At 41.0% G+C, this 14415-nt stretch overlaps 1 pseudogene; it reads right to left on the bottom strand.

Moving 5' to 3' along the window:
* Positions 1 to 7479: 7479 nt before the first annotated feature.
* On the bottom strand, positions 7480 to 8874 carry LOC133772996 (sequestosome-1-like; annotated as a pseudogene).
* Positions 8875 to 14415: the final 5541 nt, after the last annotated feature.

The raw sequence follows: 14415 nt of genomic DNA, 5'->3' as shown, positions 1-14415 counted from the left end.
ACAAAAATCAAATATTCAAAAATAAATTTGACAAAGAAGTGAAAGATTTCTGCAATGAAAATTATAAAGCATTGATTAAACAAATCAATTTACAAAAAAAGGACAGATAGTTCTTGTTCATGTGTTGGAAGAATTAATATTACTACAGTGTCTGTACAACCAAAGCAATGAACAGAGCCAACGCCATACCTATGAAGATACCAAGGGCAATTCCCATAGAGCTAAAAGAAAAATAATTCCAAAATGCAAATAAAATCACAAAACACCCAGAATAGCCAAAGTGATCCTGAGGAAACAAAGAAGTCAAATTGGAGGCATCACAGTACCTGATTTTAATGCATACTACAAAGCTATATTAATTGAAACAGCATGGTATTGGCATAAAAACTGGCACATAGATCAGCGCAATGCAATAGAGGGCCAGACATTATTCCACATATATACAAGCAACTGATTTTTGAGAAAGGTGTCAAAAACCTACACTGGAGGCAGGGCAGTCTTTATTTTTTTAAGGTTTATTTATTTTTTTACTTGAGAGTCAGAGTTACACATAGAGAGGAGAGAGAGAGAGAGATAAAGAGAGGAGGGAGAGGTTTTCCATCCACTGGTTCACTCCCCAATTGGCCGTAATGGCCAGAACTGTGCCTATTTGAAGCCAGGAGCCAGGAGCTTCTTCTGGGTCTCCCACGTGGGTGCAGGGACCCAAGGACTTGGACCATTGTCTACTGCTTTCCAAGGCTATAGCAGAGAGCTGGATCAGAAATGGAGCAGCCGGGACTAGAACTGGCATCCATATAGGATGTCAGTGCTTCAGGCCAGAGCATTAACCAACTGCACCACAGTGCCAGCCCCATGGGTAGTCTTTTCAATAAATGGTGCTGACAAACTGCATGTATATATGCAGAAGGAAGAAATTAGATCCCTTTTTCTCAGTTTAACAAAAAATCAACTCAGATGGATCAAAGGCCTAAATAAAAAATCTCATACTATGAAGTTTCCAGAAGTCATCTGGAAATCCTTCAAAATATGGGTGTCAGTGATGGTTTCTTGGATAAGACACCCAAAGCAAGGCAACAAGAGCAAAACAAGACAAATGGGATTATATCAAACTCAGAAGCTTCAGTACAGCAAAGGCAGCAATCAATGGATTGGAGACACATTTGACAGAATGGGAAAAAGATATTTGCAAGCTATTCAACTGAGAAAGAATAAATGCACAGAATATATCAGAATTCACGAAACTCAACAACAAAGAAACAACCCCTCCAATTAAGAAATAGATGAAGACCCTGAGTAGACGGTTCTCAAATGAAGAAATACAGACAACCAACAAATATATGAAAAAAGTTCAACATCACTAGCTGTCAGGGAAATGAAAATCAAAACCGCAGTATCACCTCACTGCCTTCAGAATGGCAGAAAGACAGCACAACAAGTGTTGTTTTTGAGGAGGCAGAAAAAGGGAAAGTCCTATACTATTGGTGGGGATGTAAATTAGTGTAGCCACTGTGGAAAATAGTATGGAGATTTGTCCAACAACCTAGAAATGGAACTGCCAGATGACCACACAATCTCACTGCTGGGTACATATCCCAAAGACATGACTCATTGTGAAAGAGGTATCTGTTCCACCATGTTTAGCGCAGTACTGTTCGCAACAGCCAATATATGTAATCATCCAAGTCACCCATCATCAAATGAGTGGATGAAGAAAATCTGATTTACACACACACACACACACATATATACACTTATACACACACATACACAAACAATGGAATGCTATTCAGATATTTATAAAAAGAATGCAATTCTGCTATTTTCAGAAAAATGAATGGACCTGGAGGACATAATATTGATTGAATTAAGCCAGAAGCAGAAAGTCAAATAGTGCATGTCCTCCCTTATATGTGGAAGCTAAAATTTCTTTAAAAATGAAAACTGAATTTGAACACAGAATATTGATTATTAGAGGCTGGACAGTGTGGGAGGGATAAAAATAGTTTGATAAAAAAATTGGGGAAACTGGGTATGGTTTATTTATGGTGACAAACTAGTATGAGATGTTAACTGGAAAAAACGAGTAAAGGATATATAGGAAGTTACATTAATACCACAATTTTGTTTTGTAAATTTGAAAGTAATTTTTAAAAATAAATCTAATATATACAAAACATGAAGTAAGGGGCCAGTGCTGTAACATAGTGAGCTAAGCCTCTGCCTATAGGGCCAGCATCCCACATGGGTGCCGGTTCGAGTCCCAGCTGCTCCTCGTCCTACCCAGCTCTCTGCCATGGCCTGGGAAAGCCGTAGAGAAAGGCACAAGTGCTTGGGCTTCTGCATCTCAGTGGGAGATACACGGGAAGCTCCTGGCTTCAGATAGACTCAGTTCCAGAAGTTGCAGCCATTTGGGTGGACTAGCAGATGGAAGACCTTTCTCTCTGTCTCTCCCTCTCTCTGTAACTCTACTTTCAAATAAATAAATAAAATCTTTAAAAAAATAAAAAAAGAAGCACTTACATAAAGAAATGGATCCTGCTTTTATAAGCATGGCAGTTAAAAAAATCCTAAACATAGAAAATAATTCCATCTTATTAATGACTATGGTCTTTGTGCAAATAGAAGTGTTCAATACTTGACAGAAATGTAATAAATATATAAATAATTATTAATCAACTAATTAATTAAATATCCAGAATGAGCATTTTTGACTGGTGATTTATCACATATTTATCTTTGCAACATCTTGGAAAAGTTTTTTTTATATATTTTCTTTTTTATTTTTTTTTATTTTTTTATTTTTTATTTCATAAATGTGAATTTACAAAGTGCAACTATTGTATTGTTGTGGCTTCCCCCCCAACCTCCCTCCCTCCCATGGCCCTCCCCTTTCCCTCTCCCATCCGGCCTTTATCAAGTTTCATTTTCAATTACCTTCATATACTGAAGATCAACTTAGTATATACTAAGCAAGGATTTCAACAGGCTGCATTCACACAACCGCACAAGGTATAGGGTATTGTTCCACTAGTGGTGTTTTTAAGTTTCATAGTAAAACACATTAATGACAGAGATCCTACATGGGGAGCATGTACCCAGTGACTCCCCTTGTTGATTTAACAATTGGCACTCTTATTTATGACGTCAGCAATCACCCGAGACTCTTGCTATGAGCTGTCTAGGCTATGGAAAAGTTATTTTTAAGAATAGCTACTTAAAATTGTTTTCCAGGGTAGGTATTTGTCACAGCAGTTAAGTCATCACTAGGGACTCTTGTGTTCGATACGATAGTTGCTATTTTGAGTCCAGGCACCCTTATTTCTGACCCATCTTTCTATAAAGGTGCACTCTGGGTGATGGTACAGGTATCTGGGTACCTGCCATCCATGCAGGAGACCAGGACTGAGTTCCGTGTTACAACTTTAGCCAGGTCAATCTCCAGCTATTGTGGGTATTGGAGAGTGAGTCAGTAGATGTAAGATCTCATTCTTTGTCCCTGTCTCTCTCATGCATGTGAGCACTCTCTCCCAGACCCACCTTTCAAATAAATAAAATTAAACATAAAAAACTTTACAAAAGACACAGTATTATTTGGTGACTTTTTCTCATTTCTATAACCGTTCATAATCCACAGTGTTCATTGCTGCAAAACAAATGGGTGAAAAGTTATGAATATTTAGTTTGATTTTTCTGGTTATTATGTGGGTCAGCAGTATTGCCTTCTTTCTTGACCATTCAGGATTCCAGGTTTTTTTAATCATTTCCTCAGGTATGTTTCAGAATATTTAAAGATCTATATTTTTCTCAATTTAGAAACTCTTTGTGTAGTTTGAATATTAATTTGTTGAGAAAGTCATGTGTGCATGTGTCTTATGGAAGTATTTTTTAAAAAATATTTATTTATTTGAGAGTCAGAAAGACAAAGAGACGGAGAACTCACATCTACTGAGGAAGTTGGTAGCTGGACACTCAGTCCAGACATCCCATGTGGGTGGAGGGACCCAATTACTTGAACTATCTCAGGTTACCCTAGCAGGAAGCTAGAACTGAAAGCATAGCCAAGACCAAATCCAGGTACTGCAGTGTGGACTGAGGGCATCTCCGTGGTGGCTTAATCATTAGGCCAACTGCTCAGACTTCTCCCCCAGTTGCCTTTTAATGGGAAATGAATTGTAATTTATTATTTATATAAATGAGAAAATATCCTATATATTTACTTCTATACTTTTTTAATGATTTTATTTTTATATTTAGGGTTTTAATTGCCATTGGATTATATTGTAAGATATGAACAAAAGCTAAGAAATCATTTCATATTATTCTTACACATAAAGACTTCATATACTTTCATTAATATCCCATATTTTACTCCTTGGTTTGTAAAACCATAATTAACCTATTTGAAATCCATAGGAAGAATGAATTAAAAGATTACTTTGCTTTGGTGAAGAAAATTTTTAAACTCAAGCATGTTTTTTCATAACATATGTTCTCTGTGAACCATTTGAAGCCCCTTTGTATGAGCTGTCATAGGTCAAATTTCCATTTATCAGTGGGTGTGTCCCAGGTTTTTTATTGTGTTCCATTGTACTCTAGTCTACTGCAGTGTTTTAATTATGATAGCTTGTTAGAACAGTTTAAAGTAGAAGAGGTTCCTCCTCATGATTTATTTTTGAAATATTTTGGCTTTATGTTGAGTCTCTACACATAGAATTTTATTGACAGATGCTTTAATTGGACAAAAATTCATATTACTAAATCAGAGACTGTCTTCATTTAAACAAATAGCAAATACAATGTTTGACACCAAAATTTGTAAATAAGCTTTTGATGAACTCAAGAAAGACCTGATTTGGGAAGGAAATGCTATTTTTGAAATGTTTATTTAGAGCAAGACTGAGACAGATGCGTTTATTCATATCCTACGGCAGCTGTGTAGGGTTATTTATGGAGGGAGACCAGAAAGAAAGGCTCAATATCTTTCCAATTATCTCAAGCACTGAATATTTATTGACCTCAGTAAGCATTAATTACTTCCAGAGTCAGACAACAGGCCAAATCTTTATTTTATTATTATTATTTTTTTTACTATCTATTAGCAGTTCATTCTTGAGAACATAGAGAGGTTTACTGAGTTCTCTATTTAAAGCCTTAACTTCCAACTTAATGCTTGCCTAGAGGATTACGTCCATAAATTCACAAGATAAAGCCACGTTCTCCACTCACCTGATCCCAGGGCTCTAAAATAGGAGGATATGCACAGTCAGCTCTTCCCAGGAGGGGAGACCTGCCAGATCAGAGGGAGGGGCTGACTGGCATCTAGCGGAAGGTTTCACCAAAGCAGGTCCACGAAACACAGAACAGTGAATTACAGAATACAGAAAATGCAAGCTCGTGAAGAAATGAGTTTTCATTGCAGGTGTTGCGAGGAGAGAAAATCCCTCCCTGGCGGTTTATTCCTGTCATTGTAGCAGAAATAGAAAATGATATGAACACATTTCTTGCACCTTACATTATTTTCACAGAGGGAGGGGTATCTTGCATTTCATTCTGTGGAATAAATTGGTTCTTTTAATTTTCTTTGCTGCCAGGAGTGACAGATTATTACAAATCTGATCACACGTACACTGGGCTGACTTTAAATTATCGCCTTGCAAAGAAAATAGAAATGCTTCTTTACTTTTTTTTCCCAAGGCAATTTTTAGAGACAAATCATTGGAAGGAGTTCTCTAATTTTATAGAGAAATGCCAACATTTTTCAATTAAATTACACCAATCTGTGTGTTTTTAAATCTTTAATAAACACTGAAAGCTGTGTCTTTTAATAGCAATATGAAATAACATAAACAGAACAAGGGTCTGAATGAAATAGAGACGGCTCTGAAAGCAAGCAGCCAGGGAAGGAATAATATTGGTGACAACACTGAAAAAACAAACAAACATATGACCCAGAGGAATGGCATTCATGATTCTGCTGTAGGTTATTGATATTCACGGCTTTGATTCACTTTCTAGACATGAGTATGGAACAAATATCTTGAGAAAAATATAAGGATTGGAGGAAAAAGATTACAGATTGTAGGTAATGAATTGGCAAGGCTCTTCCTCCCTCTCCTCATTTCCTTCCCCTCTCCCCTTCCCCTCCTCCTCCTCCTCCACCTCCTCCTCCTCCTCCTCCCCTTCCTCCTCCTCTTCCTGCTCTTCCTCCAGTGGGGTAATTTTTCTCTCAGTAAGGAAAACAGAAGCATCTGAGCAGGGGAAAAACTGAAAATTGAGAAAATAAATATCAGAGAAAATGTCAAGGACACAGGGTGAGCCTTGGAGCTGCACAATTCTACCCTGGCTCCACAAGTTGAGGTTTATAGTCTTTGGATGATTGAAAACTGATGTCAGACCGTTGCCATCTGTTTCCCATGCCATAAGCTAATTTCCTTCACCATTTCCTAGCCTCGGAATCTCAGAGAATAACAGGAATCTCTGCATCATCCCACTTTTCCCCTCCTCCTAAACAGTCTTACTTCCTTCTAATCACAATATTTTTAAATTCCAAATCCAACTGAGATAGTTTCTGTAAAAATCAGTGTTAACTGATGGGTTGATAAATCACCCAGAATCTTGTAGTCATTATTGCATTTATCAAAACAAGCCCTTTCTTAGAAATTCTCAGTAAAACCAATGTGCAGTGTTTACCTTCGCTTATTTATTAAGCTTCACAAGGGCTTCTTCCTATGCTCCTCACTATAGCAAGCCCCAGCCCCTGCACAGTCCTCTTCTTCAAGGTTAAGTGCAACAATAACTTTGCTTCATCCACAGTGCTTTGTTTTGCCCTTTCTCCCTCAATAACCAACTCTTAAAGATGTTTATTTTCAAATGTATTTAAATGTTCATAGCATTTAACTACAGATTTCTTACAAATGAAATAACAGGAGTCATCATAGTGATGAGCCAGGAGGCAGCACTCAGTTGATACCCACACCGCATCCTTGCCTTAGGAGCCAGTTTCCATCCAAGTATGAGACCCTTTGCACTTGGTGCAGGACAACCCTCCCTAAGAGTCTATCAGGTTTCTAGTGGCAAATCAACTAAATGTCAGTGCACTACCAGCTGTTTAAAAATGGGATAGCACTAAACCATGAGACAGGATATATTCTGGACTGCTGGTGGGAGTCAATGTGCCGCTATGTACCACCTACATTCTGCTGGGTAAGAGCAAGGCCTCCCCACGCCATCAGTAGCTGCACGAGCTAGGACACTGGAGGGCAGCTGGGATGTTTGGCACCAGTCAGCACACACATGGAACTCGCTTTGTGTCATTTGTGCTACTGCCCTCAATGGCCTCCTGCGTGTGTACCCCCTAAATTCTGGAGAAGAATGAAGAGAAACTGGCCCTTAGGGAGGCCTTGCTCTTCTGCACCAGCTTAGTGCAATTAACTATGTGACAGGGAATGAGGACACAATGGGGCTGGAGAACAGACAGCATCACAACTGTTGTGGGTGCTTGGAATACTGGATGGTGTCCAGGTCAGCCACAGTGCTGCAGTTCTTGGTCTGCAGGAGCCTGGTGAGTGAACAACCTTCATCAGAAAACCCAGGAACAGCCTCTGAGACAGAGATTCCATCAGCCAGGGGTCAGCCTCTGGTGGAAGATGAGGGCACAAAGCAGCTTCTGTCAGCCCACTGGGTCCTTTCTGGGAATGGTTCAGAGAGCTGTGCAGGAGAACCTAGCATCTGCAGACTGGAGCTGACCTGTCAACAGGTCCACTTCTTCTTTTTTTTTTTTTTTTGACAGGCAGAGTTAGAGAGAGAGAGACAGAGAGAAAGGTCTTCCTTCCCGTTGGTTCATCCCCCAAATGGCCCTAAGGCCAGTGCTGCCCCAATCCAAAGCCAGGAGCCAGGTACTTCCTCCTGGTCTCCCATGCAGGTGCAGGGCCCAAGCACTTGGGCCATCCTTCACTGCCTTCCTGGGCCACAGCAGAGAGCTAGACTGGAAGAGGAGCAACTGGGACAGAATCCAGCACCCCAGCTGGGACTAGAACATGGAGTGCCGGCGCCACAGGTGGAGGATTAGCCAAGTGAGCCGCGGCGCCAGCCAACAGATCCACTTCTTTTGAAGACAAATGAGTCCAGTCATTATCTCCTGCAGAGCAGTTAGCCAACTCCATTTGCTCCTGGTCTCCCTGGTCTCTAGGAGTCTGTCATCTGCTCTGCCAGAGATTGTGCTGTGCCTTTGCTGCTCCCATCACCTTTGCTGGGTTCAGAAGAGCAGCTGCTTTGTTGAAAGCCACACTTCTCTCCCGTATGGGAACTTTCTGGAGAGACGGGTGTCAGGCTGCTTCTTTCCTTGCCATGTTTCACATCAACATCAGCTTCAGTGCCCAGAGAGCTAAGGGCAGCTGCTACACTCTGCCCTCCACGTTCTTCATAAGTTCACCCTTGCTCCCCTGATGGACCAGAAGCTGATCCCATCCCCTGCTCCTAGAGGAAATGGGCTCCAGTTCCCTAGAGGACCCATCTCCCAGCCTGTCCACCTGAAGGACCCATGGTTCAGCTTTCAGAGCCAACAGCTGTGAGAGAAGCTCCTAAAGAGAAGGGGTTGGGGACCTCGAGCTCCCTGTGTTTCCTGTGCATGCCTTTCCCCTTAAGGCCCTGCACAAGTCATAGTTCTGGCAGATGCTGCACGTGTAGCAGGTTCTCACCATGGGCCCATTGCAGCCTTCACAGATCACACTGGGGTGCACCACGTTTGGGGGACCTCCTGAGCACAGGGAGGACGGTGGTCCTGCTGGCATTCCTTCTTCACTTTAATATAGACATAAAAGATGTCATGTGGCGCATGGCCACTGTCAGTTTCTCATCACTGGAGAAGGCAATCATGTCTCATGCTCATCAGAAATGGCTGATCAGAGGCCCTTGTCTTAGCATAAGAAAATAATTTCAGACATGAGACAGAAGCAGTAAGCATGCTGGCCAAGCTTGTTGAAAAAAAAAAAAAAACATACACCTGACAGACTGGACGGGCATCTCAGGAAAGCCAAATGCATTTGTCTTTTTTTTTCTTAAAATTTATTTAAGTTATTTAGAAGAAGGAAAAGAAAGAGACAGAGACAGAGAGACAGAAACAGAGAGAAAGAGACAGAGACAGAGAGAGAGAAAATCTTCCATCCTCTGGTTCACATTCCAAATGGCAGCAACAGCAGGGGCTGGGTCAGATTGAATCCAGGAGCCTGGAACTTCATCAGGGTCTCCCATGTAGGTGCAGGGAACCAAGCACTTGGGCCATCTTCTGTTGCTTTCCCAGGCACAGTATAAGGGAGCTGGATCAAAAGAGGAGCACCTTGGACAGAAACTGGTGCCCATGTGGGATACTGTTGTCATAGGCAGAGGCTTAGCCCCTTTCACCACAAAGCTGACCACCAAATGAATTTTCTACACCTTATTACTATGTTGATAAGACAGAAAATTGCATATTTTTATCAAAAAGGGATTTTTTTATCTAAACTGGAGAAATTCACTAGAGGAATCCCATTACTGGATGTAGAGAGATTGAGACAGAAAGCATGGGGGAAAGCTGGTTCCATTTTACTCCCAATCGAAGTCTTCAGCAAGTAGTCAAACTCTTAGCTCCTGAAATTTTTAACTCTTGACTATCAGTTTCCCTGGTATCCACACAGCATCTGAGGTTTTGCTCAGAATGTTTCATTAATTATGTCATCTTTACTTACTTAAACTATTTTTGTAATGAAACAGACCATATGTGGTCTTGAACTTACCTGTTTGGTATTCTGCTTCTTGCCACACGTTGATAAGGCTTCTCGGGAAGACTGTACCATCATGACTATTAAAGCCGAGAAGCTGGACATGCCTCATCACTTCCGTGATGCAAGTGGGATGGGAGGGCAATTTCAATGGTAAATATCTAAGATAATTCACTCTCCAGGAAACATCAGATGTAGGAGTGAAGGAAATAACAGAGGTAGTGGCCAGACTAAAAAACCTGAGGAGTGAAGATACTCCCTTTACACAGCTTCAACAGAATGTGAAGACTGGGCCAGTGACACATAATTTCAGTAGTATAATTTTTATCCAAAATTCAAGATATGTCTTCTAGTTACCGTCATTCCTCTGCCTAAAGCCACTGCAGACAAACATGTTATCACTGCGTTTCCAAACTGTGCAGTGGCAGATTTCCACACAATCATTCTTCCCACCTGTGGGTTAACCCAGAAGAAAGAAGTTCTGGAGACGCTGAAAGAGGAAGGGTATTAAGGGGTAAAAATTCAGCCAAGTGACTATAGTTTGTGTTGTCACTTTCTGTGGATGACTAAGTCAGCCTGGGAAACCAGCCGTGGAAGTCTGAGTCCGGGAAGGACTCTGACAGGTGTAGGTCATAGGCTCACATACATTTAACATGTGAAGGGGGATGGGATTTACCATGAAAGCGCTTTTACCCGGCCTGTCTGTTGTCACCTTGCTCTGCTTCGTTGTAATTCATGCTCATGTGATACTGACTATAGGTACTTCTCATGTTTTCATGACGGCTCACATGTTTTAGCACTAAACATAAACATTTTTCTCACAAAGAAACATTCTTATTCATCCTCCACTCATCCTGACCTTCTACTCCTCAGGATTTCATTTGCTAGTTTTAATTTGCTAATGCACCAGACAGTTATAAATCCAAAGTCAAAGACAAATAGGTCTGAATTTCAGAATCATAATTTTATATGATATTTAAAATATGACCTTGAATGCAGGTGTTTGGCCTAGCAATTAAGATGCCTGCATTCCATACTAGACATGAGTGGGTTCAAATCCCAACTCTGACCTCAATTCCAACCTTTGATCACATGCACCCTGCAAGACAGCACTGATGGTTCAAGTAGTTGGATCCTTGCCACTGATGTGAGAGATCTGAATGGAGTTTCCATTTGCTGGCTTTTACCTGGCCCAGGTCCCAGTTTTGTGGGTGATTGAAGAGTGAACCATATGGTAGATCTGCCTATCTCTGTATCTCTTCTATCTCTCTGAGTCTCAAATAAATTTTAAAAATAAATAAAAATTATGTGACCTTTAGCTTTTTTGTAAGACACAATTCAAATTTTTGGAGTATTTATCATGAAAATCTATGCAAAGACTCACATATTTTCTCATTCCTTGTGCACCACACCACATGAGGGAAAAAATTTCCAAAATTCTGTGTAGGATATTTTTTAAAATAATATCAATACAACAAAAATTTCTATCCCTAAAAAGTTTCTGTATATCTTTCTACTAGAAATTTTAAAATACACAATACATAAACCCTTTTCTATGCTAAAGGTATTGACATTTGATTCAAATATTTCTTTAATCATAATAACTTCCTTGGAGTTTCTTGTTGACAAATATACATTCTTCTTTTCCCCAGCTATATTTCCTATACTATATTCATGTTATTATAAGCTATTTTATAAGCTTGTCATCTTATTTGTACATCAATGGGATAAAATAGGTGTTAGTAAATTTGCATGTACTGCTTCGTTTTGTTTCATGTTTCATGTAATCAGATCAAAGAAAAGTGAAAAAAGTAGGATTTGGAGTAAGCATATCAACTTGCAACACTCACTTGAATACAAAAGTAAACATCCAAACACAAATACTAAAAAGTCAATAGGCCGGTGCTGCGGCTCAATAGGCTAATCCTCCGCCTAGCGGCTCCGGCACACCGGGTTCTAGTCCCGGTCGGGGCGCCGGATTCTGTCCCGGTTGCCCCTCTTCCAGGCCAGCTCTCTGCTGTGGCCAGGGAGTGCAGTGGAGGATGGCCCAAGTCCTTGGGCCCTGCACCCGCATGGGAGACCAGGATAAGCACCTGGCTCCTGCCATCAGATCAGCGTGGTGCGCCGCCCGTGGCGGCCATTGGAGGGTGAACCAATGGCAAAGGAAGACCTTTCTCTCTGTTTCTCTCTCTCACTATCCACTCTGCCTGTCAAAAATTAAAAAAAAAATAGGGAAAAAAAAAAGTCAATAGAACTGGGTAGGTTTCATCGGAATTGACATTTTAGGAAAACAGAAACTTCCCCAAGGAATGCAATATCACTGAATTCCAGAATGTGTACTGTGACATTATATCATACCAACTTGTCTGATTGGAAATCTAAGAAGAAGTGCAAGCGTATACTGAAATAACATTTTGCTTAAAAAGAAATAATATTTCACTGATTCATCCATATGGCAATGCTTGTTACTGCCTCAGTGTGAATTATACTTTCTGCTTAAACACAACACTTTTGTGAGTTTGGGCTGGGTCAATTAAAGTAAATACAGTGTAGTAATTTTTTTCATTTAAAAATATTCAGTAAGGTCTGGCATTGTGATGTAGCAAATAAAGTGTGGCCTATTTCAAAAATAATAAACTTGGGGGCCGGCACCATGGCTCACTTAGTTAATCCTCCGCCTGCAGCGCTGGCATCCCATATGGGCACTGGATTCTGTCGCAGTTTCTCCTCTTCCAGTCCAGCTCTCTGCTGTGGCCTGGGAAGGCAGTGGAGGAGAGCCCAAGTGCGTGGGACCATGTACCTGCATGAGAGACCAGGAAGAAGCACCTGGCTCCTGGTTTCAGATCAGTGCAGTGCCAACCATGGTAGCCATCTGGGGGGTGAACCAACAGAAGGAAGACTTTTCTCTATGTCTCTCTCTCTCTCTCACTGTCTAACTCTGCCTATCAAATAAAAAAAGAAAATAAAAAAAATAATAAACCAAGTTCCACTCACAGGTAAGCAAGTGAGTAATTTTCTGGTGGTAAAATGACAAGACTTGTAAGTGACAAAACCAAGGTTGCAGAAGGAAATATGAAAGGCAAAGGAGGAAGTATGAAAATCCAAGAATAATGAAGAGCACAAGAATACGGGATCAACCAGGCTTACGACTTGGCTATAAATCACCAATTTAATGGTTTAACTTATTTTTTTTTTGTTTGTTTTTAGAGAGAAAGGTCTTCCTTCTGTTGGTTCACCCCCCAAATGGCCACCACGGCCTGTGAGCTGTGCTGATCCGAAGCCAGGAGCCAGGTGCTTCCTCCTGGTCTCCCATGCGGGTGCAGGGCCCAAGCACTTGGGTCATCCTCCACTGCCGTCCTGGGCCACATCAGAGAGCTGGCCTGGAAGAGGGGCAACCAGGACAGAATCCGGTGCCCCAACCGGGACTAGAACATGGCATGCCGGCGCCACAGGCGGAGGATTAGCCTAGTGAGCCCCCGCGGTGCCAGCCTAACAGTTTAACTTATTTTAAGCAAGGATTAAAATGCAAAAATATTACTAACCATCTAACTAAATAGGAAGAGTATTCTATGAGCTACGGGCCCATCAACAACTAACTGAACAGGACAGAAAATTGTCCCTGAGGCCACTCTGGAGCTCCATTCATGCTCTAATGTTCCTTGCTTGAAGGAATTCATTTACTATAGACTTCAAAGCTAGCAAAAGGCAGAGCCAAAACTGAAATCCCAGTTCTCATATTCTAAAACATGGTGTGCTATCCCACAAATCCTCTATATTCATGATGAGCTCGAAACTTTTGTTAAAAAAAAATTATATATTTATTTGAAAGTCAGAGTTACACAAAGAGAAGGAGAGGCAGAGAGAGTGGTCTTCCATCTGCTGGTTCACTTCCCAATTGGCCGCAACGACCAGAGCTGTGCGGCTTCTTCCAGGTCTCCCACATGGGTGCAGGGGCCCAAGGGTTTGGGTCATCTTATACTGCTTTCCCAGACCATAGCAGAGAGGTAGATCAGAAGTGAAGTGGCCAGGACCCAAACTGTTGCCCTTATGGGATTGCAGCACTGCAGGTGGCAGCTTCATCAGCTACGCCACAGTGCTGGTCCCAAGATCAAATCTTTCTCCCTGATGAAAATCTTCCTGATGAGCAGATACAACAATTTTACACAGTATGTGAATAAAGATGATGAATGTGAAGTGCCTGGTACAGTGCCTGAAGACAGACATAGACCAATAAATTTTGTTAAATCCAAATGCATAGCTACATTTGGCTTTCCCATTTTATGCTGTGTTACTAAACCTTGCTATCTAAGCATTCTTAGGCAAAGAAACTTCACATGGCCAGTGAACTTTTGATGTATGTTACTGTGTAAGTTATTCCTTTGGGGATGCAATAACAACAAAAATTACTTATCAAAATCCTGGAGACTGGAAGTCCAAGAGCAAAGGACATACTGGTTTGATGACTTGTAAAATATTGGTTCTGGGTTTATAGATAGTCTGAGGTCTCTTATGTCAGGATACCACCTTCATAACTTAATTACTTCCCCAAAATCAGATCTCTCTATACCAGCATAGTGAGGGATTAGGTTTCTGCAGAAGACATTTGGAGGAGACACACATTCATTCTATAACATTATACAACACTAGATTGCAGTTTTGA

This window comes from Lepus europaeus, chromosome 13 (assembly GCF_033115175.1).
Source record: "Lepus europaeus isolate LE1 chromosome 13, mLepTim1.pri, whole genome shotgun sequence".
Classification (NCBI taxonomy): domain Eukaryota; kingdom Metazoa; phylum Chordata; class Mammalia; order Lagomorpha; family Leporidae; genus Lepus; species Lepus europaeus.
The sequence above is the reverse complement of the archived record's forward strand: the minus strand, read 5'-3'. Positions and strand labels throughout refer to the sequence as shown.